Source organism: Dromiciops gliroides, chromosome 4 (genome assembly GCF_019393635.1).
Source record: "Dromiciops gliroides isolate mDroGli1 chromosome 4, mDroGli1.pri, whole genome shotgun sequence".
In the NCBI taxonomy this organism is placed as follows: Eukaryota; Metazoa; Chordata; class Mammalia; order Microbiotheria; family Microbiotheriidae; genus Dromiciops; species Dromiciops gliroides.
Window position 1 is genome coordinate 341902298 of NC_057864.1, and position 13657 is coordinate 341915954.

General features: G+C 37.9%; 1 protein-coding gene across 1 annotated transcript in view; it reads right to left on the minus strand.

Annotated features, from left to right (window-relative positions):
- The window catches only part of REV3L (REV3 like, DNA directed polymerase zeta catalytic subunit), a 259154-nt gene that overhangs the window by 2058 nt on the left and 243439 nt on the right, over positions 1–13657 (minus strand).

Below are 13657 nucleotides of genomic sequence, written 5' to 3' on the forward strand. Positions count from 1 at the left end.
CGAAAGCCTCCCTGTGCTCACAGGATAGTCTGATATAAAGAACAGGATAGATGTAGAGTTGCAAGGGTCCTTGAAGGTCATTTGGTCCAATTCCTTCATTTCACAGATTAGGAAAATGAGAGTATGGCAAGGCTAAGTGATCATTTACAAGGTCCCAAAGATAGCAAGCAACAGAGCTGGGATCCAAATCCGGGCTCCCTGATTCTAAATTTAACTGTCCTTATAGCACACAAGAGATGAGGAGGAGGAGTAAATTCTCACACCATGCAATTTTCCATCATTTCTAAACAGCTTTCCTACACGTAGCCTCATTTAGTTCCACAGAAATTCTGTAAGAAACAGAGTTTATCTGAAAACACATACGCATGGGACAATAATTCCATGACTGTGAAGCCAGAACATTTTACGGCAGTCATTTCAGTATGTTAACCAGAAATAGAAGCGTCCTCTCAGTGGTTGGCAAATGCTATAAAAGCCAAGCTGCTTGTCTCAAAAGCCAAAGATCATGGGGGAAGTGGAAGCCAAAATGATCAGTAGGCACTGACAGTGAAGAAGAAAGCCAGCTACCAGGAAAGGGAAAAGAAGCCAACACATCTCTGTAGTCTGGAAGCAAATGGTTCCATATACCCAGGTAACCCAAAAGGCAGCATCAATTTATGCCACACTGCAAGTAAGTCAGCCATAGAAGAGATTATTCTATACCTGGCTATTTTGTAAAAGAGCAATCTAATTTCTGCTTATTTCAATAGTCTCATAAGTAAGTCGTCACCACATGTAGACATGCTAGCTACTATACTTCAACAGTGTGAGGGAAGGGAACATTCACTGCAAGAGAGGGCAAACAAACCAAAATACAGCAGAGGACTGTGGTACCCAGTATACATGGATGGCAGAAAAATTCTAGGTATACTGAAAACTGTATTTTGTGATAGGGCTTCCAGACTTCCTTCTAGTGCTAGTTCAAGGGCAGAAACAAAGATATGCTTAAAAGAGAAAATGGAGATTTGTACACAACTTGAAAAAGCAAAGAAATAGGACATTCTTTGGGTTTTGTTTGTTTGTTTGTTTTTTGCAGGGCAATGAGGGTTAAGTGACTTGGCCAGGGTCACACAGCTAGTAAGTGTCAAGTGTCTGAGGCCGGATTTGAACTCAGGTATTCCTGAATCCAGGGCCGGTGCTTTACCAGAAATAGGACATTCTTGAATTGATAGCCCAAGGCTGGAGATCATCTCTCTGTGCAAGGGTCAATTCTTGGCCCCATTAACCACTTACTCTATTTTATAAGCTCATCCATGATCATCTTTGGTCTGGGAAAGATGGCCAAATGACCATGCTTTTTATTAATAACTTGCTGGCCTTATTAACAAAGTGGTTAAATGACCCAGAAACTGCTTCTCAAATTTTTAATTGTCATAGGTTCAACCAAACTGGCTCTCCTATGTTCCTCACACACGACATGCTCTCTCTCAACTCTATGTCTTTTCAAAGGCTGTTCCCCAGGCATGGAATTAATCCCCGTCCCCCCCCCCCCCAATCCTGTTCTTTAACAGTACCTTGTTCTCCCTAAAGCTTAGCTCACATGTACCTCTCTATAGGAAGCCTCCTTCCTGATTCCCCAGTTGCTAGTGCCTCCTCTCCAAAATTACCTTGTTAATGTGTATAAGTTGTTTCCTCCCAAAGAGTGTAAGCTTATTGAAGGTAGGTATGATTTCACTTTTGTCTTTGTATCCTCAGCTTCTAGCATAATGTCTAATATACAGCAGGCACATAATAAATGCTTTCAGGCCTTGTTGATGGATTTAACTTGGTTATGGATTGGTACTCATTGATGGACTTAATTTGGTACCAACATTGTCTGCCAGACCATATTTCTTCTTTTTTCAATACATATTTTTATTTAAAGTTTTGAATTCCAAATTCTACCCTTATCTCCCCTCCCCCATTCCTCGATGCAGTGAGCAATCAGATGTTATACATGTGCAATTATATAAAACATTACCATATTAGTAATTTTATATAAGACTCGAATAAAAGAAAAAAAAGAAAGTGAAAAATAGCATGCTTCAGTCTACGTTCAATCAATATCAGTTCTTTCTTTGGAGGTGGATAATATGCTTCATGATTAGTCCTTTGGGATTGTCTTAGATCACTGTATTGCTGAGAAGAGTTAAATCATTCACAGTTCTTCATCAAATAATATTGCTGTCATTGTGCACAATGTTCTCCTGGTTCTGCTCACTTCACTATACATTATTAGTTCATATCAGTATTTCCAGGCCTTTCTGAAATCATCTTTTTTGTCATTTCTTATAGCACAATAATATTTCATCACCATCATATACCACAGTTTGTTTAGCTATTCCCCAATTGATGGGCATCCCTCTGATTTCCAATTCTTAGCTACCACCAAAAGAATTGCTATAAATATTTTTGTATGAATAGATTTCTCTCTCTCTTTTTTTTGGTATGTCTTTGGGGTCCTAGCAGTGGTATTGCTGTATCAAAAGGTTTTATAGCCCTTTGGACATAGTTCCAAATTGTTCTCCAGTATGGTTGGATCAGTTCACAACTCCACCAACAGTGGATAAGCCTGACCATGTTTTTGTTTTTGTTTTTTGGTGGGGCAATGAGGGTTAAGTGACTTGCCCAGGGTCACACAGTTAGTAAGTGTGTCAAGTGTCTGAGGCCGGATTTGAACTCAGGTCCTTCTGAATCCAGGGTGGGTGCTTTATCCACTGTACCATCTAGCTGCCTGAGCTGTAAATATTTTTGAAAGGATAAATCTGGTCCAGGTACAACATGAGGTATAAGCTATAGCTTGTGAAACATCATCAGGAAACCACGAAGTTCTCAAGTTTTCTCTGTCAAAGATCTCTCTTCCCCTTCTGAGTATCTCTATTAATGAAACTAGCTGTTTTGGAAATGCTCTCTGATGTCTGTTCTGGTAGTGGCCTGTGAATCAAGTCTCCCCAGAGAATAGAATATGAGAATGCTGACAATTCTTGCATGTATTAATAGGCTCTCATAAAATAACTTCTAGTTAGCAGAAATATTTATTGTTCTAGAGCATTCAAATGGTTTTCTACTTGCATAGTGTTAGTGAATGGAGAAACACATTTATTTCATACATTTGGTGAAAGAGAATTTCAGAACCATCATTTTAACCTGAAGGTGGCAAAGCTATTGTGGTACAGGCACAAGTTCTGAGGGTTAATCTCAGGAAATATTTTTCCCTGCCTTCCTGCTTATCTCACCTGGCAATAGATGATGGAGTTATTTGGCCAGCTAGTCAACAAGTCTTTTGTAACCACTTCCTATATGCTAGGAACCATGTTAAGTACTGTTAAGATAAGGCAAAACCAGTCCCTACTCTCAAGGAGAAGTAACATTCTAATGGGAGTAGATAAAGTGTAAATAGTTAGAGACATACAAGACATATACAAAGTGGATGGGAGATAATCTCAGATCTCTGAGGGAATGACACTAGCAGCAGCAGGGGGAGAAAAGAGGGGGAATGAGACAGATTGGAAAAGGCCTGCAGCATATAGGATTTGAGCTGAGACCTAAAGGAAGATGGAAGAACATCTTATAGATTTGGAACCTGAAGTCAAACCCAAATTAAGTGATTTGCCCTAGATCACACAGCTAATTTGGTGGCAGAACTGGCATTAGTGTTCAAGTTTCAGTGTATCTGAAAATAGAATCATTTAGCCAAAATCCAGAATGCCCAAGGAAAAAGAAAATATACTGCAAGCAGCCAGAAGAAAGAAAGAATTAAAATACTGAAAACTATAACCAGAATCACACAAGATTTAGCAGCCAGCATGTAAAGAAACAAAGGGCTTAGGATAGGATATTCTGGAAGCAAAAGAATCTAGGATTAGAGCCAAGATTAATCTATTCGGCAGAAATGAGTATAATACTATGGGGAAAAACAGACATTTAATGATATAGAACATGTTTAAGCATTTCTGATGAAAAGACCAGAGTTGAAAAGAAAATATGACATTAAAACATAGGACTAAAGAGAAGCATAAAAAGATAAAGTTCTAAGGGACTAAACAAAGTTAAACCATTTATCTTCTTTTATGGGGAAGAATATACATAACCCTTCAGAACTTTATCATCACTACAGCTCTTAGAGGGAAGTCTAGACACAGGGCCTGAGTGTGATTCAATTATGATGGAATGATCTCAAAAGAATAATGGAAGAGGAATGGATTGGGAGAGGAAAAAGGGGGAAATCGCCTCACATAAACGAGGCATGGAAAGAAGAGTTGATATTACGGAGAGAGTTGTGGCTGGGGGAGGAGGAGGTGAAGGTGGCAACACTTGAACCTTACTCTCATCTGAACTGGTTCAAGAAGGGAAGAACAAACACTCACAGTGGGATACAGAAATTCATTTTACTAAAGAGGGAAGGAGGGAAAGGGGTCAAGAGAAAGGGAAGGGGAATAAGAGGGAGGGCAGATTAAAGGTGGCAGTGGTCAGAAGTAAAAGAGACTCTTAGGGTGAAAAAGAAAAGGGGAAGTATAAAAAAATAGAATGGAAAGAAATACTCAGGAATTATACCTGTGAATGTGATGAAATCACCTATAAAATGAAAGAAGATGGATTAGAAATCAGAATCCAACAATGTATGATTTACAAGAAACACACTTGAAATGGAAAAATATACATAAGAGTTTAAATGGGGTTATGTTTCAACTAAAGTAAAAAAAGACGAGGGTGACATGATATCAGATGAAGCAAAACTAAAAAGAGATAACATTAAAAGACATAAACAAGGAAACTACATTTTGCTAAAAGGTACTACAGACAATGAGTTAATAACAATACTGAAAATAATATGCACCAAATGGCATAGCATCCAAATTCCTTTTTTTTTTTTTTTTGGAGGGGCAATGAGGGTTAAGTGACTTGCCCAGGGTCACACAGCTAGTGTCAAGTGTCTGAGGCCGGATTTGAACTCAAGTACTCCTGAATCCAGGGCCGGTGCTTTATCCACTGCACCTCCTAGGTGCCCCTGCCCCCAAATTCTTACAGGAAAAATTAAATGAAGTATAAAAGGAAATAGTAAAACCATACTAAACCAAAATAAATCTAACCATATAATAAACAAGAAAGAAGTTAAGGAGATGAATAGAATTTTAGAAAAGTTAAATATGATGAATACTGAATAGGAATAGAAAGAAGTACACCTTTTTCACAGCTGTGCATGGCACCTTTACAAAATTTCAGCATTTACTAGGGCACAAAAATATCATAAAGAAATGCACATCTCAGCAATACAATGATCCAAGACAATTCCAAAGGACTCATGATGAAAAATGCTCTCCACATTCAGAAAAAGAACTGGAATCTGGATGCAGATTGAACCATACTCTTTTCTCTTTTTCTTTTTTGAGGTTTTTCCCTTTTGTTCTGATTCTTCTTTTAGAACATGACTAATGTGGAAATATGTTTAATGTGATTGGACATATATAACCTATATCAGATTGCTTGCTGTTTTGGGGAAGGGAAGGGGAAAGAAAGGAGGGAGAAAAATTCGGAACTCAAAATCTTTTAAAAATGAATGTTGAGGGGCAGCTAGGTGGCGCAGTGGATAAAGCACCAGCCCTGGATTCAGGACTCCCTGAGTTCAAATCCGGCCTCAGATACTTAACACTTACTAGCTGTGTGACCCTGGGCAAGTCACTTAACCCCAACTGCCTCACTAAAAAAAAAAAATTAATGTTGAGGGCAGCTAGGTGGCACAGTGGATAAAGCACCGGCCCTGGATTCAGGAGGACCTGAGTTCAAATCTGACCTCAGACACTTGACACTAGCTGAGTGATCCTGGGCAAGTCACTTAACCCCAATGGCCTCACTCAAAAAAAAACACCCAAAAACCAAAAAAACCCAAAAATGAATGTTGAAAACTATGTTTATATGTAAATGGGAAAGAATCATTAAGTTGGGCAATTAAATAAATAATTTGATTTAGAAATGCAGATAAGTAGAAATGTTAAATGCATTTAATGGCAAAAATTATATTCAATAAATAATTTGAGGCATAAATTAATAATTAACAGGTCATCTGAGTGGTGCAGTAAATAAGAGTGCTGGGCAGGGACTCAGGAATACCTAAATTCAAATCTGGCCTTAGACTTAATAGTAATGTGACCCCTGGGCAAGTCACTTAACTCCTGTCTCAGTTTCCTTATCTGTAAAATGGGGATAATAATAGCATTTACCTTCCAGGGTTGTTGTGAAGATCAAATAAGATTATAATTGTAAAGTGCTTAGCATAGTGCCTGGCAAAGAGTAAGCACTGTAGAAATGTTAGCTTTTAATTAGTTGGAAACTATATAACGTAGGTAGTCCTAAAGACTGAGATGGTCAAAGAAAAAAATCATAGAAACAATAATGTCATTAAAGATAATGACAACAATGAACCAGCACGCTAACATCTGTTGTTGCCAGACCATTTATACCTCTGAATGCTGACTTCAATAAAAGAGAGAAAGAACAGATCAACAAATTGGAAATACAAATAAAAAAGACCCTAGAAAAACCAACAAGTTAAAAACCTTCAATGAAACACTAAAATAGAAAAATCCTGAAAAATCAAAGGAGAGATGAACAACATTGAAAGTTAATCCCTGCCCCCAAAACACTGAACTAATAAATAAAACTAAAAGCTTTTGCTTTGGAACCCCCCTGTCCCCAATAAAACAGTTAAACCAATGGCTAATTTGGTTAAAAAAAATTTTAAAAGGAAAAGAAAAAAGAAAAACCAAATTACCAGTATCAAAAATGAAAAAAGGTAAATTCATAACAATAAAGAGGAAATAAAAGCAATGATTAAGAGCTATTTTACTCATTGTATGATTATTTACAAAGATATAAAATGACCAGATTAACAGAAGAGGAAATAGAATACTTCAATAATCTTATCTTTAAAAAAACTGAATAAGCCATCCATGAGCTCCCTAAGGAAAAACCCCAGGAACCAGATGGATTTCCAAGTTAATTATACGAAACATTAAAGAATAATTAATTCCAATTAGTAACCTAATGTTTGATAAATTCAAAGATCCCAGTTACTTGGGCAAGAACTCATTATTTGATAATTGTTGAGAAAACTGGAAAGTAGTCTGGCAGAAATTAGGCATAGGCCAAGACCTCACACTGTATTATCAAGATAAGCTAAAAATGGGTGCATGATTTTTGACATAAAGATAACTATCATGAGCAAATTAGTGGAGCAGAGAATGAATACGAATAGGGGAAGAGCCATAACCAAACAAGAGCTAGAGGTTCACGGAAGACAAAATGGATAGTTTTGATTATATAATATTAAAAAGTCTTTGCACTAACAAAACCAATGCAGACAAAATTAGAAGAAAAGCAGGAAATTGGGGGGGGGGGAGGGGAGGAAATCTTTGCAGCAAGTTTTTCTGATAAATGTTTCATTTCTAAAATCCACAGGGAACTGTGTCAAATTTACATGAATAAGAGCCATTCCCCAACTGTTAAATGGCCAAAGAGGTGAATAGGCAATTTTTCAGTTCAACCATTCTGGAAAGTAATTTGGAACTATGGCCCCTAAAGCTATTAAACTATGCCTATCCTTTAACTAGCAATATTGTTATTATGGCTATACCCCAAGAAAATCAAAGAAAAGGGAAAGGACCCAGATGTACAAAAATATGCATAGCAGCTGTTTTTGTTGTGGCAAAGAATTGGAAACTGGGGGGATGCCCATCAACTGGAGAATGGGTGAACAAGTTGTGGTATATGAATGTGATGGAATATTGTTGTGCTATAAGAAATGATTAAGGGGATAATTTCAGAAAATCTTGGGAAGACCTGTATGAACTGATGGAAAATGAAGTGAGCAAAACCAGAACAAGCTATACAGTAACAGTAATTCTGTAAAGATAATCAACTCTGAAAGACTTAGTAACTGATCAATACAATGACCCACCACCATTCCAAAAGACTCATGGTAAAGTATGCTATCCATCTTTAGATAGAGAGAACTAATGGACTCAGAGTGCAGATTGAAGCATGTATTTTTTTCTTTTGGAACACGGCTAATGTGGACATTTTTTTTGTATAACTATATAACAGGTATTGTTTTTCTTGCTTTTTCTTTCTTTTTTTTTTCTCGTTTTCTTATTGGGTGGAGGAGAAGGTAAAGGTAAGGGAGAGAATTTATAATCAGAAAAAAATAAAAAGCTCTGTGCCTTAAGAAAATAAAACAAATTGTTTTAAAAAAAGAAATGGAGAAAATTTGGATAGTATTAATTATACACATTGGAGAATCACAGAATTTTTAATTATTGAAAATCAAAGATCACATAGTTCGACTCATTGACAGGATTGGTGTTCAAGTGAGGCATCTCTCATGAATGGCCCACCCAGTCTCTGTTGGAAGATCTGAGATAGGGAGCTGACTACACCTTCTGATGTTGGTCATTCTAATTTTAGACAGCTCTTTTAGATAATTTTTTATACATTATTGGATAAGATAATCAGGAGACCTAAGTTCTATTTCCAATTTCACATCTAAGTCTTTATATTTGTGAAGAAAATCACTTTAAAGGCTTGCAAAAATAGTAACTGGGTAAATCTACTGACTGTGTTAAGCTCTTTGAAAGAAGGTCCTTTTACAATTACAAAGAAGTTGTACACGCTAGACAACTGTCTATCAATTAGCTTGGGGGTGGATCAATTTCTGTTTTGGGTAGAACACAATTAAGCAAATAGTAATTCAATCCCTGAGAACCAACAGACTACACAGGGCCTTATATCTATGCAGAAGCATAGATATGTGGGTTACACTACAATGGCCTGAATAATATCCCATTTTGTAGTTATAAAAGAGGCTTTCTAAATCTTTTTTCCTCCTAAAAAGCACAGGTCCTTCTTTAACATAATTAAAAGCTTATGTTTGGATAATGTGATATGAAGTTGCCAAAACTCTGAATTCTCTTTCTCCTAATTGATAGAAAGGCCCAAAGGCCCAAAGCAGCAGCAGCTTGGCTCTTTGCTGTATTAAGTCTTATTCATTTTGCTGCTGACAAGCAAGATTGTGAAGGCATGTATGTTTCACTGTTCTGTATGATATATGAGCACAGCTGTTTCACGACAAAGGCTTTTCTTTCATTAGAGCAGTGCCTGGGGACTCAAATCTACTCCCAAAGATACAATTCCTGTATTGCAGCTCTCTGTTGCTACACCCAGGTGCCAGAACAAATCAATAAAGATTTAATTAAACTCTCTATGTTTCCTTGATAAATAAGTTAAGATGGAATTACCTGCTTTGCTGAATTCAATGGAATGTTCAGTTTTAAGACCTTTTGCTGGAAGATTTAGTAAACAGTGTGTAGTTGGACTTACAAGGCTCATATTTTAAAGTGGTTACTACCATGACCTAGCAACCTATCTCAAATTTATGTCTGCCACATAATGTTTTCCTTTTAAAGGAACCCTACCCTTTCTTTAAAGGCCCTCTGATCATCCTTACTTATTATATCCAATATCACTTTTGATTGGCATTTTCACTGGTATGAGAAGTAGTACTTAACACTGAAAGAGGATTCTAACTAAAGCCATGGTATCAAAGAACCTATGTAGCCTTTGCAGATGTCAGGTGAGATAAAAAGGTGAGAAGGACTGGAAAGACATCATGTGCTTTTGCCTCTGACCACCACTGATCTTGGGGGACTGTACCCATTCAAGAAGAATATTTGTTTAAGGCTCTATGGATGTTCACTGTGATATTGTTTTATAATATACTTTGGGATAGAAAGTCTCTGGAAAAAACAAATTTGGTTTCAAATCATTAAACATTAACTTAAGGCATACTGCAGTATCTGTGAGATCCTACAGTTCATTTGCAGAGTCTGATAGCAAGAAGATATTTAATTCCAGTACCACAAGACAGCAAGAAAACTCACTGAGAGTTGGGTCAGTTACCAAAAGGGCATGGCATAAAATTACTGATTATTGTGAAAACTATAAATGAAAACTGAAAATTAAAATTATATGATAGGGGCAGCTAGGTGGCACAGTGGATAGAGCACCAGCCCTGGAGTCAGGAGGACCTGAGTTCAAATCCAGCCTCAGACACTTAACACTTACTAGCTGTGTGACCCCAGGCAAGTCACTTAACCCCACCTGCCTCACTAAAAAAACAACAACAACAAAAACAACAACAACAACAACAAAACCTATATGATAGTGCTTTTTACATTTTCAATTAATTATAAAGGTACAATCAAGAAAACCCTAAATGGACATCCAAACAACTTTAGACCAAACGGTTGTGTTGGTATAAAGAACAGTGGTGCTTTCCTAACTGTAGCACTGTGAGGGAGCACATCCTCAGTGGCATTTGATTATTGCAGTTGTGATGTCTTTACTGAACTCTACTTTATATTCTTCTAAAAGAGTCCCAGAATTTTCAGGCAGCACAAACTGCAGTCACTTTGCTACTTTCATGTTTGATGTCCCCTCAAATATCCTTGCTTCCCAATTTATAACCTATCCAATGCCCATCACTTTCATCTTTACTCCACCTTGGCCACACACCAGGATGGTTATGCCCTTGGTTTTATCACCACAAGTATTTGACCTTCATGATGCAGAAATCTGAAAATCTGGACAGAATACCCTGCTCTCTGTCCGTTCCTGTATCCATCCTGCCCTTCCAAATATATTCTTTGACCTTACCACAATTTCCGTTCACACTACCTCAAGTTTCTTTCCCAGTCTGTCGCCCTTGCTCTGGCCTCACCTTTCTCCTAATGGTATGATCCTCATAATGATGCTGTACATTAAGCAGTTCAAATTTACACTGTTCTCAGCCCCTGAAACCCTTACCTCCTTGGCCTATCACCACAAATCCCTTTTCAAACCCTAACCTTTCACTGCCTCCATCTCCCTACCCCCCAGCTAAAGGAAGTCACACAACAGTGGTGAAGAGACAAATTTAGGTTATTTAAACTCAACTGGGCCTTCACTAAACTTTGGTGTTGTTTTTTTTTTTTGGGGGGGGGCAGGGAAATGAGGGTTACGTGACTTGCCCAGGGTCAAGTGTCTGAGGCTGGATTTGAACTCAGGTCTTCCTGGATCCAGGGCTGGTGGTTTATCCACTGCACCACCTAGCTGCCCCTCTTCACTAAACTTTGGAAATCCTTTTACTCTTCCCTGATCAATCCTTTATCAATCACATTTCTCACAACATTGTTTTGTACCTTCTTCCTACCTTGCCCACTCCCCCAGCCCCTGCTTCCTGCAGCACAAGACCTTGCCTTATATTTTACCACAAAAACTGAAGTTATTCATATGAGCTGCTACTTTTTAATTCTGTTCTTCACGGCCTTCCCTGAAAATACATAATTCCAGCCACACTGTTGCCTTCCTTCTTGGTTTTACTTTCCACAATGGCTGCACTGCACCCTACCACCCCCAAAGGCTCCAACCTGAGGTGGACTTGATGACTGGTCAGTAAATGCCATATCCTCAGAAGTATTGGCCACACTTCTCCCTTCCCTCCTGAGCTCATTCTCCTCACCAGCTTCCTTCTCCTGAGCCAAGTATCCCACCCTCCCTCCCTGTTTATGTGTTGTCTTCCCTCACAAGAGCACAAGCTCCTTTAGTATAGGAACATCTTGTTTCTTGTTTTTCTATTTCTAGTGCTTAGCACAGACTTAGTCTGTTCATCTCTATCTATTTCCCTTCAACATCATGCCCCCATTCTCTTCTCCTTTGCCTATGGTCTTGAAGGAGGCTCTTTTTGTTATCTACTTGTACTCTTGGTTCTATCCCCCAGGGTTTCCTCCAGGAGGTGGCTTCTTCATTTATTCCTTTTCTCTTTTTTCATTAGCTACAAACATACTCAGAATCTCCCACATCCTTAAAAAACTTTCACCTGACTGCCATCTCCTGCAGATAATCACATTATATTCCTCTCCCCTTTCATAGTAAAATTCCTAGAAAAACCTCTTTTTATTCATTGCTTCCACTTTCTCACTTGCTTCTTACTTCTTGTAGTCTTGCTTCCAACCTTACCACTTGACTGAAATTGTTGTCTCCAAGGCTACCAATGAATGTTATCCTTTCTGGGTCCTTACCCTTCCTTCTCACTCTTCAGTATCTGACACTACTGACCATTCTCTCCTCCTTGGATTTTTGTGACAGTACTTTTTCCTGGTTCTCCTAGGGTCTGACTCTTCCTTCTTAGTCTGCTTTGTTGGACCCTTATCCATACCCACCCCCCTATGCATGAGTGAACTCCAGGGCTGTCTTGGCCCCTTCTCTTTTCTTCCTCCACAATCTTTCTTAGTGATCTCAGCAGTTCTATGAGTTCAATCACCTCTATGCAGATGACTTCCACAACTGTACCTCCAGCTTTCATGTTCATCTTGACCTCGTTCAGCATCACAAGCTTCCTGCTAGCAATCTCTACGAAGGCATCCTATAGGCATCTCAAACCCAGCATATCCAAAATGGAACTCATTGCCTTAGCCTCCACCTCCTTTTCTCATTTTTCTGTTTTTGCTGAGGGTACCAATATCCTTCCAGTCTTTGAAGTGTGCAAGACTGGAATAAACTTTGACTCTTCAGTATCTCATCACCACTTCCCTGCGATACCCCACCCCCAACCCCCATATTAATGAGGAAGTAAATCTTGTTGCTTTTAACTCCACAGTATCTCTTAAATCCAACTCTTCTCTACTCTCATGACAACTACTCTAAGACAAGTCATCATCACCTCTCACCTGGACTACTTTTAACATTTCCTAATTGGCCTCCCAGTGAAGTTATTAAACAAAATAAAGTCTCTTTTTCCAAAATCCCATGATTTTGCCTATGATCTTTTGTCATCATGTTATTCTGCAACAAATTCAACACATTTTTGCCCATTTAAAAGGCATTTTGGTTTTCCTTTATTAACATTTTCTTTTGAGAACCACTTTTTGTACACTTATTCTATTATTGAGCCAATTACTCAAAGAGTCTGTTTTATTCTCCAATCCAACCTCCACAGAGCAGCCAAATTGATATTTTTAAAGTATAGGTCTGACCATGTCATTATTTCCACTCAAGAAACATTGGTGGCTCTCTATTGCCTCTATGAAAGAATACAAACTCTCTTTTTGCATTTATGAATCCATCATAATCTGGCTCTGATTTATTATTCTAGATTGATTTCACATTGTGCTTTAAAGCACAACTTTGCAAATCCAAACCCTACATAAAATGTCCTAATGCTCAAATGTAAATACTTTTGGTTTGCATTTTAAATCTGTGATCATTTTCTATCAGACCACTGCTTCTAATTTACAAAAAGAAATGTTGTTTTCTTTTTATTGATGTTATTTTTCTAAGCTAAAACCTGAAAGGTCCTCTCTATAAATTACTATCTTTCTATGCTTGAAGTAGCTCCACAGGAAAACTATGCAGTGATAAGCATATATGTTGAGATAGAGTGAGAAATTAGAGTCTTTTTCTTGGATTCTTTCAGTACTGTAGTATATTTGAGTAGATGCAAAAATATTTTTTTTTAGTGTCAATATACTCTAATGCTGTTGCTGATATGTGTAATTTCAGCCCAAGTTCTAGGACTTAATATCATTCCACTGTCTTTCTCATGAGAATG